Genomic DNA, 22,762 nt, shown 5'->3' with positions numbered 1-22,762 from the left:
ATCCTTGATGGCCTAGCATATGGTCAATTTTTTAAAAAATAAATATTCCATATCTACTCTAAAGGAATATATAGTTTTATTTTGGAGAATATAGAACTATATAAATTTCTTTATTTAAAGCTTCTATATCTCTTTTTCTTTTTGTCCGTTGAATATAATTTGAAGTTATGTTAAGTATATAGAAGTTTACAATATACGTTCTTCAAAGATCATTGCTTTTATTATCATGTGATGTATATCTTCACTCATTAATGCTTTTTGCTTTAAATTCTATCTTGTCTGATATTAATATTGTTACAGCAGCTTCTTTCTTTTTTTTTTTTTTTTTGAGGAAGATTAGCCCTGAGCTAACATCTACCGCCAATCCTCCTTTTTGCTGAGGAAGATTGGCCCTGAGCTAACATCTGTGCCCATCATCCTCTATTTTATATGTGGGATGCTGCCACAGCATGGCTTGATAAGCAGTACATAGGTCTACATCCAGGATCCGAACCTACAAACTACGGGCCACCAAAGCAGAGTGCGTGAACTTAACTGCTGTGCCACTGGGCCAACCCCAACAGTAGCCATCTTTTGCTTAATATTTGCATGATATATCTTTTACCATATCTTTAATTCAATGTATAAAGAAGTCATGAGATTCGCTCCAGGTCATGTGGCTAACATGCAGAAACACTAAAATTTGACCCCAGGCAATGTTACACCAAAGCCCACATTCTCACCTGCTAAACTATGTCATCTCTTGAAATGTGTTTCCCATCTTGGAGCCCAGTAGGCCCATGTCTTCAGACCTTCTCATTCTATTGAATTTCTGTTTCACAGAGATGTTTATCCTGTGTTTGATACTCTCGGTGTCTTTTTATTTTTCTCTTTTTGTTTTGTATGCACCATTGCCATGCACTTCTTGACTTGTTCTGTACCTTGCTTAGCAATATTGTTGGAGATGGCTTCATATCATTACATACAGAGCTGCCTCATTACATTTAAGGCTGCAGAGTATTTCATTGTATACATTGCAATATTAATTTAGTCAGTCCCATAAAGATGGACGTTTAGGTCATTTCCAATATTTTGCTATTACCAACAATATTGAAGTAAATACCCTTGTACATAAGTGGTTTGGAAATATTGGAGCATATTTATAGAATATATTTCTAACAATGGAATCACTGGGCCAAAGATTCTATGTACTTTCCAATTTATGGATAGCTCTTGCACAGTTGTTTGCCACAGAGGTTGGAAACCATGTATGAAAGTTTCTATTTCCCTCACATTCTCACCAACTGTATAGTTTCAAACTCTCTGATCTTTTAAAATCTAACAAGTAAGAAAAAGTACATCACTGTTCAATTTTCATTTCTTTTCTTTTTTTTGCATTTTAACAGTTAAATTTATTTGTTTACAGATTTATTGAGATATAATTGGCATACAACTTTGTGTAAGGTGTACAACATGATAATTTGATATACATATATATTGCTAAATGGTGACCACAATAAGGTTGGTTAAGATATCCATCACATCACATAGTTACCTTTTGTGTGTATGTGTGATGAGAACATTTAAGATCTTCTATCTTAGCAACCTTCAAGTATACAATATAGTATTAGCTATAGTCACCATGCTGTATGTTAGATCCCCAGAACTTATTCATCTTATTACTGGAAGTTTGTACCTTTTGACCAACATCTACCCATTTCTCCCAGCCCCTGGAAACCACCAATTTACTCTCTGTTTCTATGAGTTCAACATACTTTAGATTCCACATATAAGTGAGATCATACAATATTTGTCTTTCTCTGTCTGACATTTCATTTCACATAATGTCCTCAAAATTCATCCATAGTGTCACAAACGGTAAGATTGCCTTCTTTTTTATGGCTGAATAATATTCCATTGTATATATAATACCATGTTTTCTTTATTCATTTCATCCATCAACTGACACTTAGGCTGTTTCCATGTCTTGGCTATTGTGAATAATGCTATAATGAACCTAGGAGTGCAGACATCTCTTAAAGATCCTGTTTTCATTTCCTCTGGATATATACCCAGAAGTGAAATTGCTGGATCGTATGGTAGTTCTAGTTTTAATTTTTTGAAGAACCTCCACACTGTTTTCCATAGTGGCTGCACCAATTTACGTTCTCAACATTTGTGCAACAGTGCACAAAGTTTCCTTTTTCTCCACATCCTCACCAACAATTGTTATGGCTTGTCTTTTTGAGGATACCCTTTCTAACAGGTGTGAGGTGATATCTCATTGTGGTTTTGATTTGCATTTCCCTGAGGATTAGTGATGTTGAGCACCTTTTCATGGACCTGTGGTCCATTTGGTATGTCTTCTTTGGAAAAATGTCTATTCACTTCCTCTGTCCACTTTTTAATCAGATTGTTTATGTTTTGCTATTGAGTTGTATGATTTCTTTATACATTTTAGACATAACCCATTATCAGATATATGATTTGCAAATATTTTCTCCCATTCTGTAGGTTGCTTTTTTACTTTTTTGATTGTTTCTTTTGCTGTGAAGAAGCTTTTTAGTTTGATATAGTCCCATTTATTAATTTTTGCTTTTATTGTTGTGCTTTTGGTGTCATATCCAAAAATTCATTGCCCAGACCAATGTCAAAGAGCTTTTTTCCTGTAACATTTTTTCTAGAAGTTTTAATGGTTTCAGCTCTTACATTTAAATCCTTAGTCTATTTCTAGTTAATATTTGTGAGTGGTGTAAGCTAGTGGTCCATTTTCATTCTTTTACATGTGAATATTCAGTTTTCCCAACACCATTTATTGAAGACTATCCTTTCCCCATTGAGTATTCTTGGCTCCTGTGTCAAATACTCGTTGACTTTATATGCATGGGTTCATTTCTAGGCTCCTGATTCTGTTCAGTTGGTCTCATCTGTCTGTTTTTATGCCAGTAACATACTGTTTTGATTACTATAGCTTTGCAATACAATTTGAAATCAGAAAATGTGATGCCTCCTGCTTTGTTCATCTTTCTCAAGATTGCTTTGGCTATTCAAGATTTTTGTGGTTCCCTACAAATTTTTCATTTCCTTTTTTATGAGTGAGGCTGAGCATATTTTCCTGTGTTTAAACACATTTTTCTTTTGTTTTCTGTTAATTTTTTATTTGCTATGTTGTCTGTTTTTAAAATATTATATCCTGAAAAATATACTCTCTCTTTTACCAGTTTCTAAGTTTCTTAAGTCTGGGTTTGAAAGTTAAATGAATTCAATTCACCATTCCAGTACTTTTTTTTTTTTTTTGTATTTTCTCCATGTAATTGTTGGTTTACTCAAAGTTTTCCTCTAGAGGATTATCTTTCCCCATTCTTAAACAAATTTGAATAGACATAAAATTCTTAGTTTATACTTTTTTTAGGTTGTTGAAAGTATTTCTTCGTATTCTAGTATTCACTCTTTCTATAAACTTTTCTGTGGTCTACCTTATTTATTACCTTTTTGACTAGAAACTCAAATAATTTTTTCTTTATTTTTAATATCCAGAAGCTTTATTAGGATGTCTTTCTGTTTGTTGTTCTAAGTCAACTTTTCCTAGGTCATGCTATATGTGCCCCTTCCATCTACATATCTGAGGCTACTCATATTGCTATAAATTTCTCTTTAACTATATCTTTAAATATTTTTCTTTTCTCACAATTTATGTTCTATTCTTGGGGACAATATTATTTGCCATTCGAATATTCTGTCTATTGGATCTTTTATATCTGTTTTCCACACTTATCATTTTCTCATTAATCCTTCTAATTGCCTGTTAACTTTCCATTCTACAGTCATGCATCCCTTAACAACGGGGATGTGTTCTGAGAAAGGCCTCATTAGGTGATTTTGTCATTGTGCGAACATCACAGAGTGTACTTACACAGACCTAGATGGTATAGCCTACTACACACCTAGACTATATGGTACTAATCTTTTGGGGTCACCATTGTATATGTGGTCCATTGTTGACCAAAACATCCTTATGCGGTGTGTGACCGTATTTTGCTCCCTTTATAATATTCCACATCCCTCACTGTGTTTTTAGTACAGTCCATTCTTCTTTGTGCTGCTTCCAGTGTGGGCTTTATTTCTGTGATGGTTTTGCTTTCTCTTCCACTTCTTTTGAGCTTGCTAATCCTGGATTCATTGTGTTCTGTTGCCTCACACTATTTTTCCTACACTCTCATGTCTATACTTAGAATTCCTGTTTAATAGAAGCAATAACTTCTTAACATTTAAACATTCATGGCCAATACTTGTTCACAGCTTTTTAACAACTCTATAGAAATATTTATCTGGTGAGAATTTATTACCTGCCATTCTTTCTCCTTGTTTTCCTTATATCTGGGCAGTTCTATGGCAGTTCTTTTTCTAAAAAAATAATCCTATTTGAATGATGTTACTGCTTCCTGAACTAGCTATCTGTAGGATGGTATGTTAGAGAGGGGCTAGGACTATATTCTAGACCACCAAGAATTCACTCATGATACAAGTTTGTAGGTATTAAAGAGTTGCTTCTCCCTAGCTAATAGACATGGATATTTCAGGGCTTCCCACAATGCACTCTTTTGTCCATATCCTGCCTCACAACAGATTGCTTCTGACAATATGGCTTATCTTTGTATTTTTATTTATTCATTCAATTCCACCCTCCCCTTCTTTTTACAAAATCCTTCCAGGGAGGCTTTTGCTATTAGACGTTTTATATAACTATATTGTCCCAGAATAAGAAGGGCTGGGCTTTGCCAGCCTTGAGTTAGACCTGCAGCCTAGGCACCCCTCACTCAGCATCTTCCTGCACCCCTGTTTTGCTTCAAAAGATTTGGCAACCTTCTTCCCATGTCGGCACCAGGTTAAAGGTCTCTCTTAGTGTCATAGAACATGAGTTTTAGGTTTTCATTTCTTCTTCTTGTTTATTTGTGCAATTTCTAAGAGAATGAAAATATCTTCTTTATTTCACCCATTTTAAAACTGCAAATCCCGTATTTTTCTATGACCAATAACTTTTAATACTCCCTTTGAATTTTTTCACTGCTTTCATTTCTAACTCTTTAGTCACATTCATTCCTTTCTTTATGACTATCTACAACTTCTTTTCAATCCTGTTCAATTGAATTTTAGAAATCAGGTCATAGTCCTTGCAAAGCATAAAGAACAGTTCACTTCACAGCCTTGCCTACAACCTCTGACATATATTTCAAGATCATATTATTTTTCTAAATTATCACTTCTTAGTATAGAATTACAGTTAAGAAAATTCTATAATTATATATTCAATAAAAAGAGCACAGTGAGATTGTGAAAAGTTTTTTTCTCTATGATTAGCAGAAAACACGATGATGTGTAATGTATAGATGAAATGTCACAGTTCATTCCAAAATATACACATTGCCATAAAGACCACTACACAAAAGGTGTGCTTTATTTGAAATTGATAAGCTGATGTAAAAAGGTATTATTTTGAAATAGCATGGCTGTTAATGATGAAAAAGTATGTCCACATGCATTTTCATATCAAAGACTGCAACCCTTGGAAGTGTCTTTTCCTTTAGTCACTTAAAGAATCAAGTATATTTAGATTAATAGGCAACTTTTAAAATTAAAATGTTAGTTTATCAGTTTGGTAGGGAGAGGCCCAGGCCCACAACATATTTCAGGCTACATTTTATGGAAGTATAGGGTTTTCTTAAATTTCCTGTTTCTGCTGGCTGCTTGTTTGGGTAGCTGTGGAGGGCCATGTGATTGTAGCAAATGCTGGAAGTAAATTTATATCTTTGGCATAAAATGAAAGATAAAATTATCGGAAATCTGAATATGTTTTTGCTTTTCTAATAATTTGATCTTAGAAGTTACTGTATACCACCTTAGAGAGGGAGAGGGACAGAATTAATGTCAATAGTCTAAATATTGGCTTGGGCTCCTGGCAAGTCTTCCATGGGAAGGCAATGGGGGTGCGATTCATGCTTACCGAGAAGCACATTTAGATATTCTCCGTCACGGGTGCATACGTAATCTGTGGGCTGAAAAAGGTTGAATGCTAGGTCCCTGAACAATTAAAGCAATCTGGCCCAAGGCAGCATTAAATCTAGACTCTAGAACTCAATAATTCTTGTTAAATTATTAAAATGAGAGTTTAAGTTTACAATCCAGATTTTTGAAGACAAAATAACTAATCAACAAACACACACAAGAACAGTTTCCTGCTAAATGAAAAATTCCTTGCCCTCATATGCATAGCTCTTTTTTTCCATACCCAAACTTCCTAGGCACTTATAAACTAGATACCCTTGTTCTCCAACAATAAGTTTGTTGCCACAGCTGCACCACTTCTATCTCCCCCTTCTCTGAGTTTTGAGGGGACTAGAAACCAGTGTGGCTTGTTTCTGTACATGGTGACTTCGCCCCGATCACAGGAAGATCACAGTAGAGTCTGATAGCACATTTGGACTCGGACTCCCCAGGCCAAAATAAAAATCTATATCCCCAAACCACTTTATCACTCTCACTTCTATGCTAAAAACGCTAAAGTTGTTGTTATTGTTGTCTGTATTTATTGCTCATACTACACGTCCCTGCTGGCCTGCTGGGTCTCTGCTCCTCATTATCGGCCTCACTTGGGGACAAGCAGCACTGCTGATAACTGTGCAGAAGCAAAAGAGAAGAGGAAAGCACACGTTGTCCCTTAAAGCTTCCACACGCAAGGGACACAGGAGACCTCCTGTCACATTTTGTCATTAAAAGCAAGTCGCATGGCTCTGCCCGGCTTCAAGAGGATGAGTACTGGAGATTAGTAGTACAATCTAACACTTTCTCTCTTTTTTCTTTTTCCAAGGAAGAATAGCCCTGAGCTAACATCTGTGCACATGTTCCTGTACTTCATATGTGGGATGCCTGCCACAGCATGGCCTGATAAGCGGTGCATAGGTCTGTGCCCGGGATCCAGGCCCGTGAAGCCAGGGCTGCCAAAGCAGAGCACGGGAACTTAACCACTGCGCCAACGAGTGGGCCCTCAACACTTTCTCTTTTTGTAACAGGCCAGGCATTTGATGTGTAAGAACATCTTTTTCAGACTATATTCTACAAAACATGAAAAGCAAAGCTATTTCCTTCTTCTCTTAGATGACAAATAAATAAGTACACTGGGACCAATGCAAAAGGAAATAGAAGAGTAATTAAGTAATAAATAAATAATTTGCCTTAAACTAGTGCTGCCTTTAGAGTCATCCAGTATTTCAGAACATGAAATACCATTTCAAGACAATGCCATGGAGGCAGGCGAGGTATCCATCAAAGCTTTTTAAGACAGTTGTTCTTCTTTGAGAAGATTCACTTTATAATTATGATTGTTCTATTCTTCTCTGACCAGTCTTAATCAGTCTAAATCTAACCAATATCACTAGAAATTTATTAAAAATGTGATGGCTAGTTGATTTTCAGTGTGTATTAATAAAATTAAGGGTCTTATTGTGTATGTTTATTTAAGAAGCATAATGTCAGCCAAAGAGTTGGGTATGACACACTGCCTGCCCTTGAGGAGATGAGAATTTAGATGGAGGCAAAGGTTAGAAGGGAGAACATATACAGGAATTACTTAAGCATTGTAGGCCAAGGCATTTGTAAAGCAAATGGACTTTGAATTCATTGTAGTTGTTGAATCCTTCCTCAAATGAAATCTTATATGTAAGTGAAAGTCATCAGACACATAAAAGAAGAGCTCTTCTGATTGAAACGGGACTGGGATGCCATGAATCTCTTGCTAGGTCCCTTATCTTAACTCCTTACAACCCTGAAGTTTCTTCTAGGGAATCTCTTGGAGGTTTTGGAGCACAGTTCGGGGACAAAAAGAAACTCCCCTAATCCCTACTGTATACATACATACATTTATTTTGTCTAAATAATTAAGGATAGATATATTTAATGTACTATTCTAGCCTTTGGTAGGTAGCAGCTTCCTGCTATATGTGATGGAATGGTCACGCCACAGACTAGTGTACGATTTTAACATAGAAATAAATGGGGAGGTAGAAAAGAAGGAGAGAAGGATGGCAGTTAGTAAAGTTTCTTTCTCATCATGTCACAGAACTAACCAATTGATGCCTGATAAAAAAAAATCAGACTTTCCAAATCCAAACTTCTATGGATAAAATTTTATGAGAATTATTGCCAATTTTGTCCTCAAGTCTCCCCAAGAGACTCTGGCAACTATGAGTACTATGGGACACCATGCAAATATCTACACATTTGAAGGATTCCTGTGTTCAGTAGGAGGCATTGTCTACATCAGGGCATTCCAGATAGATCTTAGATTAAGATCAATAATGAGATAAACTCATGTTTTTAGAAGCTCACCCTCTGGAATCAACTGATTTTGTCTTACCAAAATCCGAGAGGTGAGTGCCTGAGTATAAAAGCAAACTAAAGTTTTAGATATTGGAGTTTTCTGATAACTAGATGTTGAAGCTAGAAAAGAAGCTGAGACCCTCACTAATTTATTTTGCATTCACTTTCCTCTTTCTGCCATGTAAGTACATAAAAATTGTGATAGAAATTTCACTTAAGATAAAGGCAGGAAAATAAATATGCATTTTTTTTAGTTTGGGATTATAGGGTTCTAGAATTTCCAAGACACACTGTTCAGATATATTGTTCAGTGATTTAGTACCTCATGGTCAGGTAGTTCATGGACTTTCTCATCCATTTGATTTTGAAGAAGATATCTTAAGAAGTTAGTCAGAAATATGGATGGGTTATAATCCATGAGTAGCAAAGCCAAATTAGATTAATCAGAGGAGCAGAGATTTCAATTGAGAAAAAAACCTAGGGACATTTACAGAGGAAATGGTGATTAGTGAGAAAGGGTAGTAAAAATAGCTTTTGTTTAAATGCTGGAGATAAACTCTGGTTCCCAATTAAATATGTGCTTGGGAGAGAACTATGTGGAAGGAGAGAGTCACTGGAATTTGGTAACAGAATATTACTAGCAGATGTTCTTTGTTAGGAAGGCACACATTAATATTGATGTGTTGTTCCAATTTGTTTGCAGTCCATCCAAACTGTCTGAAATAGCCACTATATAGAGCCACTGCGTATGGTTGGGCAAGTTGCACACTGCACAAGGAAGCACATCTAAAAGGGTGACATAGATGCCATGAATTTGCATATTTATTATAACAATATTCCCTATTGAAGTAAAGTGTCATGAGGAAGGGGGACTTTTTTCTAATTTGCACAAAGGTGTCATATGTGCTAGCAACACTCCTACTATATGTTATTAAAGAAGTATTAATTCTTCTGTTGAATCGCTTCAACTTTATCCAAAGTGTTCCATGGCCAAAAGGATAGATGAATCACTCCTAATTTCCTTTCCTTACCATGCTTATAAAGGAAGTCTAAAAATACTCATTAGAAGGGCCAGCCAGGTAGCATAGTGGTTAAGTTCATGCACTCTGCTTTGGTGGCCCAGGGTTCACAGGTTCGGATCCTTGGAATGGACCTACGTGCCGTTCATCAAGCCAAGCTGTGGCAATGTCCCATATATAAAGTATAGGAAGATTGCCTCGGATGTTAGTTCAGTGACAGTCTTCCTCAAGCAAAAAGAGGAAGATTGGCAACAAATGTTAGCTCAGAGCCAATCTTGCTCACACAGGCACACAAAAATGCTTATTAGAACTTTGGATTCTTTTGGCATCCTAAAAGATAGTTGGCATCCAGAAGTTGGGAATGAACCCAAGCAATTTGCTTTACTAATGCAAGATGAGGACTGAGTAGTTCCAAAGAGAAAAGAATAATTGGATTTGGCAAAGGAAATGATATTTTTTCTGGATTGTTTACTGCCTGGAACATAGTAGCCACTCAAGAAAATGTTTCTGAATATATTAATGTCCATAGAAGCCATCATCTCTAGAATCATCCAAGGCTTCCTTTATCTTCAAGATCAGTCCAGAAGCTAAGTATTGGCAACTACATGTAGGATAGATAATATTAATGACAATGATGATGATGAAATGATAATACACTGTAGTACTTTACATAGATTCTACTGACTGATCTTTACTACACTCCTGTGGTTTTCTAAAATATGTCTGTTCTATCATATCCAGTTGCTGTTCTCCTTTCTTTCCATTTAGCCCAATGTCTACTTTCTGACTGAATCCTCAGGCACACTTGATATTTTCATCAAGAGAAGGAAAATGAACATTTCAAGTCCAAAGGATAAGCACCATCCCAGTATAAGGTCATAAAACACTAGGCGTTGCTCTTTAGCAATAGATTTTGAAGATAAGTCCAAAGAAAACATGGGACATGGTTTGGAACAAGTTTGCGTATACTTCATCATCAGGGCTGTGGTACACAGTACGAGAAGGCTTCGGGGGAATTAAAACACCAGTGGAAAGCAGGGTTTTGCTTGCATTGGCTATAATAAATATGTTTTTACAATAAACAAATGAGTGGCCATAAGACATGCATGTCTGATGTTGAAGGAAAGCCTGTTTGCACCAAATAAATTACAGAAACAGTTCAAGAGCAGTTCATCCGAGTGAAAATATTATCCCTGAACTGCTAGCAGGGTTAGTGTCAGGTTAGGTTATCTTTTGCAGGAGAGCCCATTGCACTCACTAAACCTGCCGGAGGGCAGTCTGTTGTAACTTGTACACACTTTGTTGTTTTCAGAAAACTTATACAGTTTTTAGTTTGGTTGCATGCAAACTCCAGTTACTTTTCTCCTCTTGGGATGGACTTCTCCCCGTGACTATCTTTGAGCTTGGAAATCATCCCTCTCTGCCCTTACAGCCCCCTGCCCCTGCCCTATCCTATGTGAACGCCTTCCAAATGGATACCCGGGACAAAGGCCAGGCTGATGGAGGTCAATCCTGTACAAATCACAGAGCAGACACAACTGATCCGAAGGGTATCAGTTATTCAAAGTCCAGTCCTTTAGGTCACTGAAGGTGAATGGCTTTTAAAACATGGCCAGCAAAAACAATGAAGTCAGAATTGTTTGGGGCCGTTAATTTCATCAAAATTTTTGAAAATGTTCAGATGTTTTTAAACTTTGGCCTTTTAGAACACTACAGGAATTATATATTATTAACTTAAGATGGAATAACTCAGCATGGCTTCTGGTCCCTTTGTTGTCCAAGCCTCTGTATAAAAATGGACATAGAATCAATGGGGTGGCTAATCAGACAGGTGGACCCTTCCCAGTGGCAGACAACACAGCTTTCAGGATCGACAGTTAGCACTTCCATGGCTATGATTTGCAAAGGCCTGCAAAGAGAACAAAAACTTCAAGTCAACAGTCTATCACAAAGGATCTACTGAGCACTCACAAATTGGAATAGGTACCTGAGAGAAGTTATCTGTGGACTCTGTCTCAATTGCCATTCTGTCTCTTTCAGTAAATAAGTCATTCAGGAATAAATGTCAAGTATTTGTTATTATTGTTTGCAATGGTATATGTTTCTTGGACAATACATCTCTTTTGAATGTTTTTATGTAGTAGGAAGAGTTATTCCTCCTTTCTCTGCTTGCATTACATTGGTTTTATAATGGGAGAAGTCCAGAACTTGAAGACAAAAGAGCAGGATTTTAGTTTTGACTCCATCACTTAGTAACTGGCAAAGTTATTGAAACTCTCTGAGCCCCAGTCCCTTCAACCATAAAATAAGAATAATAGCAATAGTCTTCTTATGCAGTTTTTGGTGAGGCTTGAAAAGAATAAAGTATGAAATAAAGTAGTCAAGCCTCATATAAATATGTCATTTTGAGTTGCTTTTTACAATTTGATGAAAAGCTTATGACACCTACCTGGACACTTATCAGTGGTGCACGATACCAACTTTGGTACACATCCAGTTACCAGTGAAGTGAGATCAAATGACAGCCCCATGGGCTCCACCATCAGTGACTTGGACTCAGTAGATTGGAGTTGGGCCAGGGCATCTCTATTTAAAAGTGCCAAAAGTAGACCAAGTTTGAGAATTACTGCCTTAATAGACAAGAACCTCCCTTTCCTTCAGGATGCTTCTGTGAGCAGAATTCATGTATCTTCTAGGTGGATTTGGCTTACAAATAGAAATGTTATTTCCAGGAAAATCTGTGATAATCCATCTCCTAAAACCTCTGGTAAACTCTAATGATACGTTCTAAACCTCTAAATATGAAAATCCTTGGAAATGCAATCTACCTGGTAGTGAGAATCTGAATTAGGGAAAGTTGATATTAATTCATTAAAATATCTGCCATATCCTCACTAATGGCAGGGGAAATATGCTAATTAAACTGACCGATAGTTCTATGGAAACTGCAATTCCATAAATGGAGTTATAACCAAACAGCGTTAAAAACAAGAGGAAATGGTAATTTTTAATTTCCTTCTTCTTTACCACAGATGAGCTGAATTTTTAATAGCGTCCCAAATTTATCTTAACGCATATTACGAGGTCTGCATTGTTAAGACTGACTCAATGTGTTCTTAAAAGAATTTTGAAATGAACCTTTCTGAAGTACCAAAAAAAAAAAAAAAAAAAAAGAGAGATCAGTTACCATTTTGTTATTTTTCATTCTCATTCACCTCTGAACTTCCTGGTTCTGTCTGGGGCCAAAGTAAAAATTGCCAAAACACCACGGGAAAAGCTGCTCTCACAGTATTTCTGGCTCACCAAAAATTTCTTGAGAAAGCCAGTTTCCATGAGATTTCGGTTCCAATTTTACAGACCCAAGAAAACTCAGGATAGTTCAGATAAAGTTCAGATAAGCATTCAAATTTTCAGTTGCTTGTGCCAGATGAACCACTAAGTCATTTGACATGTTCACATCACTGTTTGAGGACAAAAAAAAAAATCAACTCGAATTCTGATTCAATGTGAACAATTTTGGAGGAGTACAATGTACTGAGAAGCCACTAGAAACTAATGGATAATTTGCTCTTTTTAAAAAAAAATTAAAAATGCAAAATAAAAATAATGACCTTGTGGCTTATTTTAGGTATAAATGAGATTTAAATGAAGTAACCTAGCAACATCAAACATTGAACAACAGCTTGTCTAAGAAAAGCTACAGTTTGGCCGGCCTGGTGGCGCAGCGGTTAAGTTCGCACGTTCCGCTTCTCAGCGGCCCGGGGTTCGCGGGTTCGGATCCTGGGTGTGGACATGGCACTGCTTGGCACGCCATGCTGTGGTAGGCATCCCACATACAAAGCAGAGGAAGATGGGCACGGATGTTAGCTCAGGGCCAGGCTTCCTCAGCAAAAAGAGGAGGACTGGCAGTGGTTAGCTCAGGGCTAATTTTCCTCCAAAAAAAAAAAGAAAAGCTACTGTAGTGAACAACACAAGACATTATAAGTTAGGTAATACTTTGCACACTTGTTTATCTTTCTTAGTTCCCTCTTCCCCCTCCTTCTTTCAAAATGGAAATCATAGTACTAACACCACTATATGTTCTAGGAGGTATAATGAACTCTGAACCCTAAGACTTGAAAATTTTGTGATAATCAATTTCTCTTATTGGCATGGGGTGGGGCAGAGAGGAAAAAGATTATTTTATTTTCATGTTCGAATAATCATGTAAAAACTTACCTTTGGGGCTAGAAATTATCCTCTGAGGCAAGAAATAAACTCTGAGTCTTTCAAAGGGTGAATGAATGACCTGACAATGAATTTACTCACCAGGGATCAAGATCCTTTCTTAATCATCAAAGAAAAATATTACAGGTATGTCACAGCCTCATTATAACACAACCCACTGGGGTGTCAAGTTTGGTCTAGCAAGATTTTATTCTTGGATCCCATCCAAAGAGATTCAGTTAATGTAAGTGCCAGAAAAAACTGCTATAACATGGTTCCACCTATAACATTTCTCTGTGGCATGAGGACTAAAGAAAGTGATACAGCAAAACCCTATCATGCTCAGATACAGTAACCAAGAAAACCAGGCCATAAAGAAACTGGCAATAACTCCCATTAAAAAGGAGTTTAGTATGTCTATCATTCCGCTAAAATTTTTACCAATCTTCTCACCTCCCAGGAAATAAAATGTTGGCGAATGAAACCAGCATTTTCCTCACCCAGCATAAATCATCACTTGTTCTTAGCTAATGGGAGAGCACCGACTTGCAAGGATGAGTATAATATTTTAGATTTTTCAATTATTGAATTTATAACTACAGAACCATTTTTTAAATGAATAGTTCCATTTTGAATTATTTAGGTAAGGAAAATTGATTAATGCTTCTAATTTAAAAACACCTACCACATCTGCTTTTTTACCCCACCATCCTGCCACTCAACTTGGAAACTGAATTACTCATAGGATTTGCTTATATTTACCACATTTAGTAAATAATTATTGATTCATACTTCAGAAGGATAGCCTTGGCTTCCAAGTACAAGAATAAATGCCTCTTGATATTGTTAATTCTTCAATTTTCAGGAAGATGAAGCAGTTAACTCTGGTCATGTATTAGTCTTAATAAATATTAAACGGGAGTGCAAATTATCAGTAATTTATAGTATTAATCAAAATTTGTATTTAAACTCTAACTTAATACATACATATTTTGAAAGGAATAAATTACTCCACAATCTGGAAAAATATGCCATAATTAATATACTATAAAAATATCAATAAGTATGAGTCTTAATATTCAGTAGGCTGAAAAATCACTTGAAGAATTCTGCAAGTTCCTCTGACTAATGGAAGTTGGGAAATAATAGTATGTTTGCCTTCTTTCTCTTTCCCAACCACTCCTTTGAGTAGAAACATGACTTGTAGTCAATGATGAAGTAAGGGATTATAGGAACAAAAAGTCTTGGAAAATACACATACAGATCTGGACTACAATATTTAAATCATTAGTTATCTTTTAAGACAGCATCTACTATTTATTAAATGCTATTTATTAACTTTTTGGCACTCTCCCAGGCATTGTACATGTTGCATCGTTTAGTTTGCTTTAATCTAAACTTTACAAGAGAAACTTCATATAGGTATTATTATTATTTTCTCTCCTTACAGATGGGAAAACTGAGGGTGAGAACAATGAAGCTAACTTGTCTGTGTTCACTTGTCTAGCAAAAGATAGAACTGATTGATTTTTAAATCTAGATCTGTCTGACTTGAAATCTATTCACTATTTACTGTGAAATTTTTTCTAAATAAGAATAATATGCTTTAACATCCTATAAATTTTACAATGGCAAGTACTAAGATGATGTAAACTAACAATGGAAGTTGCCTAAGATAGAAATTATTACACAATTTAACGCCAAGTGCATTTTACATTTGCACCAATGAACTCATTATTGATATAGTTTCAACTGCTTGGTGTATATAAATGCTTCCAGATCCACATTCTCAGACCTAATCACTTACTGTATCATCAGATTAGATTTTCAGTTGCTTGCAAGACACCACCAAGATTTTGAAATACAACATGTTGAAAATTGAAATTATTTCACTCATTGCAAAAGTGATACCTGCTGCTATATGTAGATTGCTGTTACTTTATGTGAAAGATTCTCTTCCTCTCTACTTTTAATTTTCTTCCTGCTATAAGAAATGAAGAAGCCAAAAGGCAAATAATGCAATGATTAGAGCACTGGAGTAATTAATGAAGCTGATAACCTGAACTATGAATGTCAAAAGACAAACTGGAAACAGAACCTAAAAAGATGATAAAGTGGAAGTCTCGCTGGGGTGCAGAACTTTGAGATGTGTAGAGTTGATGGTCATCGGTTAATCCTGGAGGGGCAGTGGTGTGAAATAGACAGACAGGATCCTGGAAAATTGTGTCAGCCTTTGAGATCACTCGGGTGGTACAGAGACCAGTCCCAGAGGCTAGATTGGCTTGACTCAAGAATAGAACCAGCCTGGATATAAAGTTTGTGAATAGGCCTCAAACAATCTGAATAGTACAGAGACAGTCTGTGATGAGAAGAATCTTTTAAATGCAATAACATGCTCCAGAATTAAGAGCCCATCTAATCTTGAACACTCAGACTCTTTGTGCCTCCGTTTTCTCATCTCTAAAACCGTAGAGTACTTGTCTTTCTTCATGGGATCACTGAGTGGCTGGAGTAGGATACTGATTATGAAGGCCCACTAAAAAGATCAAGAACTTTCTCCATGTGGCTAATTGGTTCCAGAGTATACTTCTTTAGACCTCTGGCAACAGAGAAGGGTACTGAACAGGATTGTTCTTTAATTTAATAAGCAACTCACTACACCTCCTATTGAATTCTCTCACAAAGGCTTTCTAAATATTTTATATCTAAAGTCTTATTCCTACAAGTAAATTACAGATGTTTCAAAACCAAAAAGAAAAAAGAAAATCCTTTGTGGGAGCTAAGGGAGGTGAAAGGGATTGGCAGGGGATAGCAAAGTAAAGATTTCCCAGTATGGGATAAGAGTGAACTAAAGCCTAGGAGAGAACTCTTTGGGGAAAGATCCAGAAATTCCGTCTGCATCCACTGAGGCAGAAGTTCTCACAGAGGAGAGAGCAGGCAAAAGTGCAGGGAATGCTGGGCACAGAGACAACCAGCTGGGAGTTCAAATGCAGAGAAGAGGCAGACGAAGAGCTGCTACTGGCGGGAGGGAGGAGCTTGCCAAATTTATACACAGTAGGAGGAATTGAAAGCTCCCTGATCACAGAGGTTTATGTAAGTTCGTCTTCTGTCCACATGGCTGGTAAATTCAAGTTGAGGAAAGGAGCTAAGCCTGAGGGCCCCCATTAGATGCTCCAGCTAAGCTAAGGCGAAACTGACCTTAAATACATTTTGATAAGAAATCTGTACCAGTAAACTCACATTTTGATGAATTTTAAATTTTCTAATAGATTTTCTATTGGGGCAGGCAAAAGGTTACTATGCAAGTAGTTTTACAAGAACTTTGATATGGTCTCTAATGAGCTGAGAAGAAAAGAAATGTGTTCATTTCTCTGTCAAGACACTGGAAAGAGTTGAAGGCCCCTTCTGGTTGGATAATGTGACACTGGTGGTAGCTCTCTTTAGGTGACACTGTATCTATGAGTCTCCAAGGTTAACTTTGGAAGGAAAATCTGAAGTGGAAAGAGGAAGCTGATCCAGTAGCTTCTAGACTTTCTCCTTGGCTTTTACTCTTCCTCTGTGAGTCTCTCACTTAGAGTCTCTCACTACTGCATTTCCAAAACATCAGATGGTCTATTGCCAGGGCCAACAGAGCCCAGTAGAACTGAACACTCCCTTCCGTTAAAATGAGGAGATTGTTTCAGAGAGTATGGTTATCGAGCCCATGAGCTGCTCTGACACAAGTTAGAAAAGTTAGGGGTAGAGGTTCTGAGTTTTTATTATTATTATTATTATTATTATTATTATTATTATTATTGCGTGTGTGAGGAAGATTAGCCCTGAGCTAACATCTGCACCAGTTTTCCCCTAGTTTGTATGTGGGATGCCTTCACAGCATGGCTGATGAGTAGAGGTCCTCATCCAGGATCTGAACTGATGAACGCTGGGCCACAGAAGCAGAGCACATGGAACTTTAACCACTCAGCCACTGGGCCGGCCCCCTGAGTTCTTTTTTAATAAAGGAGTTAGTTGTTGTTGCTGCTATTTTTTTTGTCTTCTCATCACCATTTTCTGTAGAGCTAGAAGGAAACTCTGTAGAACTGGAGTAAAAAGATTTGGGGAAACCTCAGGATCCTTTTAGATGGGGGCAGCTATGAAGAACTACTCCTTTCCCATTTGCCAAACACAAGAAACTACATTGCTAAGCTAAGAGTAGTATTTACCTCCATACGTAAATCCAAATACAAGGTTAAAACAATATCTAAAAATATTTTGCTAATCGCAATTGTTGTCCTTCTGAGTCTCTCAGTAGCCTCCACAGTTCTCACACTGAAGGTAGAATATATAACAATAATGTGCCAGGATTGACCCAGACGGTAACTCCCAAACCCCATCCATATAGATCTAGATTTTGTTTCTCTAAACCAGGGTCAAGAAGTTTCTTCTAATCAGTTTGCCACCTTCGGAGTGGGGGAACATAGATGAAGCAAATAGTAACACAAGTTCTGAGAATGGAAGGACAAGCAGACTAACTAAAACAGAAGCTAACAAAATCTAAAATTGAAGACTATGCTTTTTATTTTTAATGCCAAAGATGTTGACATTCCTATGCAGGAAGGACTGGGCTTTGTATTTTGTATTCATTTAGGACCATTGCTTATGATTGAGCACCTACGGTGTGCCATCAGCCCTGCTAATTCATGCTTACTGCAAGTGGCCCTTGCAATGTTTTTTTTGTCTACTCATTTTGTCTTCCTAAATTTCTGAAAGGCAAAGACGACTTTATTTTTCTTCCACATCCCTCTGCTCAGGAGGTAGTTCTCTGAACTTGCACAGCACATTCTCAATCTTATAGTCCTGGGTACATTCTGCTTGTAGCCCTTGTTAAAATGTCTAGCATAATACAGACACAGAATAGGCACTCCCGTTTCTATCTAGAATGTGATTGGTTGACTTATGAGCCAGTGGTGTGCTGGAGCTTGCTCATATGAGCTCCAGAGCACAGACTGTGCACATCTCTTCCCAATTCTACATTCATCGACTGCACCTTGGCAGCTTGAAATAGGCCATGGTGGGAGCATTTACACGATGGAAATTGTCCAGCTGATTTTAAGCATTCTGAATATAAGTACTTCGTCTTCTACTTCCTTTTTATTTCATCTAGCTTATAAACTGTTGTACATTTTAGCAGCCAGTCTTTCATGTGAGAATTATACTTTGAATAACTGTATTTACCTTTTAAAAAATCCTTTTTAATTTATAAAAGAAAAGCAATTATTTTGTACATGCCTTTTTATATCATTTTGAACAGTTATTTTCGGATAAGACTATTCTTTTACTTGGTTTGTATAAACGGCAGTTATTAAAGAAAAAAGTGCTATTCTACTTTTGCCAAAAGTACTATTAAACAATTAGTAAAGACTTTAAAGTTTCCTTTTTTTAATGACCAGGAAATGGAATTGTCTGGTTTGTAAAATTAGAAAATAAGTTTGTGTACTAGAAAGTTAATTCCATTCCATTAAAATTAGTCTTTGGGAGAGTTCTATTACTATCTGACAAAATAATTGCTATTTTAACCAAATGGATAATACTTTTGGTCTAAAATGGGCTTTGTGACTTTAAAATATGAACTTTCATTTTTCAGAACACACATTGGAAAGACTATGGTCTTTTGAAGCTCATTTAACTGTTTAGTGGGAAAAATGATGCCTAGTGCCCTTTGGAAAGGCAGTAGGGGGCTGTACTTATGCGGGGAGGCTTTAGGGTAAACTGCAAGGGTTCTAGTCTCAGATACTCCCTTTATTACCTGTGTGACCTTAGAAAGTCATTTCCCTTCTCAGTGCCTCAGTTTCCGCCTATGTATATTGGGGATGGTAATAGAATTTGCTTCATTGGTTTACAATGAGGATTAAATGCATAAATACTGTGCATGTAAAACACTTGGAGTGATGCCTAGTACTCAGTAAGTGTTTGATAAATGCTTCTTCTTCTTATTATTATTATTTCTAAGCTCAGAATCTTGTATATACTAGGTACTTAATAAACATTTCTGAATTAGTTAACTAAATAACCAGTTACTAGCATGGAGGAAAGGAACAAAGACTGAGTGTGTACTAAGCACCGGGAATACAGTGGTGAACAAGATTGGCAAGGTCTCTGATCTCATAAAGTTTACATTTTAGCTTCATATTGTTTAGTTCAAAATGTATAGGAAACTGATCTTAATGTTTAGGAATCGAATGAAGGGTCTGGTTTGTAAACTCCCTGACAATATGTATTGAAGATTACATTAAAGACAGCATGAATGAAAGGATAAAGATTTGGCTGTATGTAATAGAGGCTCAAAATAGCTGTTGCATAAAGAAGATAGAAAATTTTTTCTCATGTAACTGTCCAAAGGCAGGTAGTCCAAGGCTCCACAAGATTTTCCGGGGACCCAGGTCCCTGTCAGAGAGATCCACAATTGCTGGGCTATTCTCAGTCTGCAAGGTCCTGGGTAGGTCCTCACTATATCCACATTCCAAGCAATGGGTGGGAGGAAGGATGAAGAACACAACCCCTCCATTAAGGGAGATGTGGATAAGAAATTATGTTCTTCACTTCTGTGCATAACCCATTAGCTGGAACTTCACATAGCCACACTATCTACAAGGGGCCAGAGGACAGGTCTTGAGGGACAGCTAATAGTCTTGGTCACATTCCATTCCCTTGGCTATGTTTGCATTATTCATTCTCCATAGAGAATACCCTCATTTCCTTCTCAAGGGATCTCATCCCAAAGCCTCATCCAGTTCCTGCATCTAGATCAAAGTTGAGGATTCTCTGGGTGAGATCAGCCCTCTATATCAACGGTCCCAATGTGACTCTTTGTAATATGGTGGCTGGTAACTAACAGACTAGTACTCTGTCCCAGAATACTCAATATAAAATGAAGGAGTAGGGACAGGATGACTGAAATAAAACTCCCATTGGGAAAGAGAAAATGGGAAACACACAGCTGTCATCAATGTCAGAATTATCAAGTCCAGTTGGAAAGGATCTATGGAAACTCCCACCCTACCAGTGACGTGAGTCGTTCGGTCAGCCCATCTGGCTGCTGTGGCTGTAGCTCTGGGAGGATTTCTTTTGTCCATTGTCTCCCTGGCCACATCTGAAGCATACACTGGAGAGTATACTTTCTTGGGGCCACCACGACTTCCACACTCCACTTCTTGCCGATATCGACTTATAGATCCAGGAGTCGGGTTGAGGTGCCACAGGTTTTGGCAGGCCAGTTTTCTGGCTTCTTTGGCAATACAGTTCCTTTATAGCCATAAGAATGCCTTCCAGACCATTTGTTTCTGCTTAGTTCCATATGTGAGCAATCATAGCTGAGGCTCTGGTCTTGATAGAGATTTTAAGACTAAGGGTTTTGGTCTTTATAAGGACATCAGTGTCATTTAGATTCCCAAGGGAAAGATTCATTTATAGTGGAGACACTCTTCTAGCCCACGTTGACAAGGGTGTTCCATCATAGCCCACTCATCTGTAAAAAGAGTGCCTGTGGGTGATCCACTTAATCCTAGCTACAGCCTCAGCTCCCAATTTTACAGCTACAGTCGTCCAAGCCATCCTTAGGCCCACAAGCATGTATTAACTCTTAGCCTGAGCTGACCAAGAATTATCACTCTTATTCCAACTCCTCAGCAAAGCCTGTTTCCTTTCACTAAGCCTCCAATAAGGGATATTTTCGCTTGAGGTTGTCCATGTAACCATCGGAGGGTGCAGAGTCACACCCAGAACTTTAGAAAGGGGTTCTTTTGTGGTTTCTTGACAAGAAACACATATTCTCTGGCTCTGCCCAGCACCTCAGCTGCAGAAACCAGGGGAGTAACTGACTTGGATTAAAGAAAAGACTTTACCACTTAATCTCTGGAGAATTTAAATAAACAGCTTCACCTCCTTAGGTCTAGTTTCTTCATCTTTAAAATGAACGTTTGACTAGATGACCTCCATATTCCTACACTTTTTTTATCCTATAGCTTTTATAAATGTATATGAATATACACGTATACATACATACACACACATACATGTGTACTTGTGTATGAAATGGATATATTTCTTATATATGTATAAGAAAGAAATATATATATATATATATACAGATATAGATTTCTTAGTTCTGGCACCCTTATAACTCTTCTTCTATGGTTAGATAGTCTTCCCTGAGGTACCACACCTCAAATGTTAAAGAGTTGCCAAAATCTCTAATCTCTCCTGTTTATTTCTGTAAGGCATTTTGAATATGTTATGCAAATTTAGCAAACCCCTTTACAAGAGTTGTAGCACATTTTAACAGAATTCTTCTGGTTGATTCCACCATAAAATTTCAGGGGGAAGTCTACGTAGTAAAAACACCATGGCGTTGGTAATCAGACATGGGTTTACTTTCAAATTCTGCCATTTAAGCTGTATAGTCTTGGGCAAGTTGCTAAAAATATTTAATTGCTCACATTAAAAATTTAAGCACATTCTGTTGGATACCCCTTCCCTGCTCCTTGATGATATCTCAAGCAGAGTCTCCAGCATTTAGGTTGCTCATGGCTAAAAGAATAGTTAGGATTCACTTTTAGATAGAAAAAAGCCTTATGGAATCTAAATTAAAGTTTCAATCTCAAAGTGCCCTGAGCTGTGGCTTGGGATCTCCGTTGGATGAGGCATCATGTTCTTTTCTTTCTGTCTTCATCTATTTCCTTTCCAGGGTCAGGCAAGAGGAGGAGGCAAGAGCATAGAGAAATACAGATGGAAGTGTATTTTTAGCCTAACTGGTCCTGCTGTGGTCATTCCTTCAGCGTGAACACTATGCTGACTGGCTGGCTGTCATGGGCATGAAGATGCTGCTCTCTCATGGGGCAGAGATGTAGGGTCTTAAGGAAACTCTACAGCCACAGTTCACACTGCTAATGAGCTTTCCAGCCCACCGCCTGTCACCCTCTCCTTGACCTTGGCCATACAACTCCAGTCTCCCACTGTGACAGTCCTCCACCTGGGGCCGAGTATCTTAAGATGATCTAAACCCATCTGGCTTTCAAGGCATCCACTTGACCAACAGGAAGCTCACAGGTCTTCACCACGTGGAACAGCCGGAGTACAAGCTGTGCCTGTCTAGTTGTCTTTCCTCACCCTACCAACGAGGGCTGCTCCTTAAGAATCCACCAGGGAAG

The sequence above is a fragment of the Equus caballus genome, chromosome 6, assembly GCF_041296265.1.
Source record: "Equus caballus isolate H_3958 breed thoroughbred chromosome 6, TB-T2T, whole genome shotgun sequence".
Classification (NCBI taxonomy): Eukaryota; Metazoa; Chordata; class Mammalia; order Perissodactyla; family Equidae; genus Equus; species Equus caballus.
This window is presented reverse-complemented; position numbering follows the sequence as displayed.